Source organism: Acinonyx jubatus, chromosome B3, assembly GCF_027475565.1.
Source record: "Acinonyx jubatus isolate Ajub_Pintada_27869175 chromosome B3, VMU_Ajub_asm_v1.0, whole genome shotgun sequence".
Classification (NCBI taxonomy): domain Eukaryota; kingdom Metazoa; phylum Chordata; class Mammalia; order Carnivora; family Felidae; genus Acinonyx; species Acinonyx jubatus.
The window spans coordinates 131,889,869-131,895,868 of record NC_069386.1 but is presented as its reverse complement, the minus strand read 5'-3'; the positions used below and the strand labels follow the sequence as shown (position 1 = coordinate 131,895,868).

Sequence of the window (6,000 nt, the reverse complement as noted above, 5' to 3'; positions counted from 1 at the left end):
GGAGGGGCACCTCTCTGGGTTCCCACGGCATGCCATCCTGCTTCTCCCAAAGCCCTGAATGTTGGGTTTTGTCAGTGTCAATTTACGGGCCTCTCTGCCTCTAACGGTTAGAAGCTCAGGGCAGTCTGAGCTCATCACTGTGTTAAATAATATTGGAATGAACGAGTGGGAGAAAGATAGAATGAATGAGTTTAATGAATTGAATGAATGAACGAATGAATGCAAGTTCTCTTTTATTACAGAGTCAGAACCCCTGTGTTGTGCGATCCCACTCCCCCAGGGTGCTATCTCCGACCAGCTAGACCCTCAGGTGTAGCTCTGCAAAAGTCCATAGTGACCACGGATCCTCATCTTTCACTGACTATCTCCAGCACCAGTTTTGCCTGCAGAGCCCTGGTGGTGCTCTAATCGATGTCCTATTTCTATTTTTTTTAATGTTTATTTATTTTTGAGAGAGAGAGAGAGAGAGAGAGAGAGAGAGAGAGAGAGAGAGTGAGTGGGCCTGAGCAGGGAAGGGGCAGAGAGAGGTTGGGGGACAGAGGATCGGAAGTGGGCTCCATGCTGACCCGAGAGAGCCGATGCGGGGCTCAAACTCATGAACCATAAGATCGTGACCTGAGCCCAAGTTGGACAATTAACGGACTGAGCCACCCAGGTGCCCCGATGTCCTATTTCTAGAGAATGAAATGAAGTAAAAGGTAGTTGTTACGCTGGTCATAGGTCACAGAGGAGCCAGATCCCATGTATTTATTATGTTAAACTTTATTAGACACTAGGCAAAAAATGGAAATAACCCAAGTGTCCACCAACAGATGAGTGGATAAACAACATGGGGCATATATACACGCAATGGGATCTACAAAAAGGGATGAAAGTCTAATATATGCTACCATATGGATCAACCTTCAAGACGTTACACTAAGTGAAATTAAGTCAGACATCAAAGGACAAATATTATCTGATTCTACTTAAATGAGGTACTTAGAATAGTCAAATTCACAGAGTTAGAAAATAGACTAGTGGTTACCAGAGACTGGAGGAGAGGATAATGGGGAGTTACTACTATTTAATGGGTACAGAGCTTCTGTTTCAGATGATGAAAAAGATCTGAAAATGGATAGTGCCAAAGATTGCACTGCATTGTGAATGTATGTGATGCCACAGAATTGTATGCTTAAAAATGGTTAAAAGGGTAAAATTTACGTATATCTATTTTACCAAACACACACAAAAAGCTTTATTAGAAACCTAAACTATGGCAACATCCTAACATGCATCCCTCAAGGGATGACTATTATTTTACTTTTTATGAAATTTTTTATTAAAAAATTTCTTTTAATGTTTATTTATTTTTGAGAGAGACAGAGTGCAAGCAGGGGAGGGGCAGAGAGAGAGGGAGACACAGTATCTGAAGCAGGCTCCAGGCTCTGAGTCGTCAGCACAGAGCCTGACATGGGGCTCGAACCCACAAACCATGAGATCATGACCTGAGCCAAAGTCTGTTGCTTAACTGACTGAGCGACCCAGGTGCCCCAATTTTTTTTTATTATTTTTTAAATGTTTATTTATTTTTGAGAGAAGGAGAGAGAGTGCAAACGGGAGAGGAGCAAGGAGAGAGGAAATCTGAAGCAGGCTTTGTGCTATCAACGGAGAGCCCAACGCAGGGCTCGAACTCACGAACCATGAGATCATGACCTGATGCTTAACCGACCGAGCCACCCAGGTGCCCCAAGGGGTGACTATTTATAAAGAAGCAAAGTTTCAGGGCCTAAAACATACCCCAGCCTTTTCTTTCCATTTTCCCTGGAGGCTTAAAACTGAAATGGAGAGCCCCAGAAGGCTAAACAGTGCGGACTACCAGAAGTACAAGGAATGTCAAATATTTACAGTTGGTTTCTTCAGTGGGTGAGATCCAGGCAAAACTGCTGGGGGAGGGAAATATTACAATGTTCTGATAGCTCAGTGCATGCTTTGGAAAAGAAGCAGTTGCTTGTGTCAAAAGCATTTAGAAATATAATCAAGCGATTGTTTGTAATTGCTTAGCTAAAATGAGTTCCCCTCAAAAAAGAAAAAAAAAAAATTAAACCCAGGTGACTATTGTATGCCGGGTAATTGAAGCTATTTCAAAGTTAAGAAAAGGGAAGGCAATTGAATGGATTTAGTGGGTGATAGAAATAAGAATTCAAGGCTGCTTTTTGCAGCCTGAATTAGATGTGAAGCTTCCAGAAGTGGCTGTCCCTGACAGTGGGGAGGCTGAGGGATTAGTCCTCAAAAGTTGATTTGGCCTCTGCTTGGAATTGAGCTTTCTGCCAACTGCTGAAGAGAGATCAAAGTCCATGTGTTGTTTTGACTCCACGGAAACCTCAAGGAGAAACCACAAGCCATCGGCCCCCAGCCAGCACCCCTCAGCAGCCCAGGAAGTATCCGTTAGGCAGGAAAGATCCAAGTCCCCGTCTGCCGAGTCCACAGAGGTAGCTGGGAAGGGCTTGGATTCTGGTTTCCAGCTGTCTTCCATTCGGGCTGGGTCTCTAGCCGGGTCTCTGCCTTCGCGGGCTTCATACAACTTCCCCTTTCTGCAGAGCACGTTTGCACCTCTGATCTCCAGTCTGCTTGACCTCTCGAGGAGAAAACAGGGAGGGAGGTGACTGTAACAGTCTGTGCCTTACAGCTGGCGGGTGAGACTCCCAGAGTATAGGGGAGCTGAGATGTGAAGACCTCCAGGCGTCAGAGGGAGGGACACGGGGATGGACTTAATCACTTCCCTCATCCGCAGATCTCAAATCAAACTTTATTTCCTCCAGAAGTCTCCTTGACCCCCTAGGCCAAGCTGGCACCTCCTGTTATATAAGTTCTCATAACTGCCAAATATTTCCTTCAAAACACTCATTACCTTAGGGAGCTCTAAATCCGTAAAATTATTTGATCGTCTGATTCTCCCACTAGATCTTAAGCTGCACGAGAGTAGGACGCATGCCTGTTTTGCTGGCTGCCATGTCTCCTATTCTTAACAGTGACCGGCAGAGAGTAGATGTTCAATAAATGCTTGTTGACTGAGTCGGACAAAAGGAGCCAGAGGAGATGGAAAGGGAGTTCTGAAATAATTTCACTGGGGTCCTGAAATTCAACTTGCACCCATGCTATTGCACTTTATTCCAAAAGGAGGCTGGAACAGCTTACCATTTCCAACCATGGCAGCAATTATATTAACCATTTATTGAGTTCTTACTGTATGCCATGTTCCTATTTTATCTCATTCGGGGGTTTGTCTCATTTGATCCTGACAACTAGGCTCTGGGGTCGGCACTATTGTTATTCCCGCACTGAAGATGAAAACACCAAAGCTCTGAGAAACTGGCTGAGCGTCTTGCCCACGGTCACACAAACATGTGGCAGAGTGGGGTTTTGACTATTGTTGGGTTTCGTCTCACAAACTCCATGGAGGGTCTGGGGCTCAGAGAGGTTAAGCAATCTGCGTGAGGCTACCCAGCTAGGAAGCCACAGAGTCAGGTTTCAAACCGGACTCTGATTCCAAAAGACCACTCTCTAAAAGAACGTGGCCCACGTTCATGGCCACGTTTCATGGCCCAGTGAAAAATGTCATTTTAGAAAATGGCTAGAGATGTCTGAGCAAGTGAGGCCACCAGGGTGAACCGGAACCGGCAATTTCATTTCCGCTGAACAGAAGACTGGAAGTTCCTGCTGAAGGGTCTGGCCTCCCAACTCCAGCTTGGTACCGACCGCACATTCCTGTCTGCCTCTGTCTCCGGGAATTACCTTTCCTCTGAGTTTCCCCAGCCTGCGGCCACTACCTCACATTGAACCCTTTATCTGGGACCAAAGCCTGGGCGGGGGGAGGGTTTCCTGTGACCTCCCAGTAAATCTCCCTGCCTTCACAGTGCCCGCCTGGCACTCAGCCAGCCCCTCTCCACTGCAGTGCCAGGGCCCCACGCAGCTGGGAGTTCCCGAAAGGCTAAGCAACCTTGTCCCCTGTCTTAGGAACAGAGCCGCTCTTGAGTTCATTCTGCTGGCAGAGCAGAGGGAAATCACGGCCCCTGTTGGAAAGGGGCCCACCCGACGGGAGATTCCATAAGCACGGCTGAGCTAGCGGCACAAGGGACCCATGGTTTTTAGAGTTCTCAAAAGTACGTTGCTCGGCCACAAATAATGCCATTGTCACAGCAGAACTTCCTGTTTTGCACAAATCGACCATATTAAAAACAGAAAGAGGCAAGAGGCTGGCATTCATCGTGTCTGCTCAGTTGTTTGGGAGATGTTGACTTCTGGGGGTGGTTTAGGGGCAGGCAAAAATACGTGAGGGGCACAGGGCCACCAAGCTTCCTTGCTGCTGCCTACTCTTCCAGCAGCCCCGGGCCTGACTGTCACAATACATTTCCTGACTGGTCCCGGCACTGGGCTCATTCCCCTTCGGTCTCCACACAGCTTCTAGACCAACAGTCCCCAGGTGGTATTTTCGGTCACATCATCTATTTGCTCAAGACCCTCTAGTGGCCTTTCCAAAGACCACAGAGGAACTTCTGAAGACTTAGCAAAGCATCCGAAGCCCTCCTCTGGTGACTGTGACCACATTTACACAGACCCTGCTTCCGGGGCTGAAACCAGGGTGAAACCAGTATGCAATTGAAGAGGGCACCAAAGAACTCAGTAACCAAAAGCACCGATCTTAAAAAATCAAAATGAATGCCAAAAACCCCCGCAATGAACAAAATACCAAAATGTCACATAAAGACAGGGTCGGGCCCTGTACTTGTAGCAGCCCCTCAGGGGCCTGTTCCCTGTCTCCCACCCTCCCCCACCCGGTTCCTGACCTGCTTTACTTTTTCATGGCATTTCTCACCATCTGATGCATCATTTTGTTTACTTCTCGCCCGTTCCTGTACTAGAATCTAAGCCTCATGAGAGCAGGGCCTGATGACCCATGGCTGACTCCCAGAGTCCGGAACGGGGCCCGGTGTGTGGCACATATTCAATTATGTTTGTCAAATTAAATCTCTTTAGTCTAACTCCTATGTGCAGCCTCAACACATAAAGCAGATAAATGAAGATTTTAGTTAGTATGAAATACTTTTCTACATTTAAATTTATATAATTACTTAGGCAGCTGAAGGAAATATTTTATGTTCACTTGAGCATAAAAATTTGAAAATTGATGTTAGGGACACTTGGCCTCACCACACAGCATCCTCATTTTGTTTTATTTTGTTTTTAATGTTTATTTCTTTTGGGAGAGAGAGCGAGAGCGCATAAGGAAGCGTGAGTGGGGGAGGGGGAGATAGGGAGAGAGAGAGAGAGAGAGAGAGAGAGAGAGAGAGAGAATCCCAAGCAAGCTTTATGCTGTCAGTGCAGAGCCTGGCACGGGGCTCGATCCAGTGAGATCATGACCAACCATGAGATCATGACCTGAGCCGAAATCAAGAGTAGGACACTCAACTGTGTGAGCCACCCAGGTGCCCCTCTTATTTTACTTCATATTGCATTTTCTTGGTACAATCTCAAGAGAATCTTGACTGACCGAGATATGCAGTTGAAATTGTAACTATTAAAAAACAACAAACTTTAAATGGGTGAATCGTATGGTACGTGAATTATATCTCCAATAAAGCTGTTAAACAAAACAAAATTGTTCCCCTTGCAAATCTCTAGATGAATGGAGATTTTCTTTTACGAAATAGAGGTGGAAGGAGACACTTCCCCACAGTCTGGATGAAAATCTATCGACCTGAAACCAGGCTTACTGTGTCGATGCTCTCCACCATCTTGAAATTTAGCCTGTAACCTGTCATAAGTATGTTCTTATTTATTACAATTAAAAAAATTTTTTTAGTGTTTATTTATTTTTGAGAGGGAGAGAGTGCAAGCAGGGAAGGGACAGAAAGAGAGAGGGAGACACAGAATCTGAAGCAGGCTCCAGGCTCTGAGCTGTCAGCACAGAGCCTGACACGGGGCTCACACTCATGGACTGTGAGATCATGTCCTGTACTG

General features: G+C 46.1%; 1 long non-coding RNA gene across 1 annotated transcript in view; it reads right to left on the bottom strand.

The window, feature by feature from the left end:
- Positions 1 to 746: 746 nt before the first annotated feature.
- The window catches only part of LOC128316102 (uncharacterized), a 45,790-nt gene continuing 40,536 nt past the window's right edge, over positions 747 to 6,000 (bottom strand). The window contains exons 6-7 of the long non-coding RNA XR_008299611.1: positions 1,696 to 2,617; positions 747 to 1,487 (exon numbers count right to left, since the gene is read on the bottom strand). This is a non-coding gene — a long non-coding RNA (uncharacterized LOC128316102). The remainder of the gene's footprint in view (positions 1,488 to 1,695; positions 2,618 to 6,000) is intronic.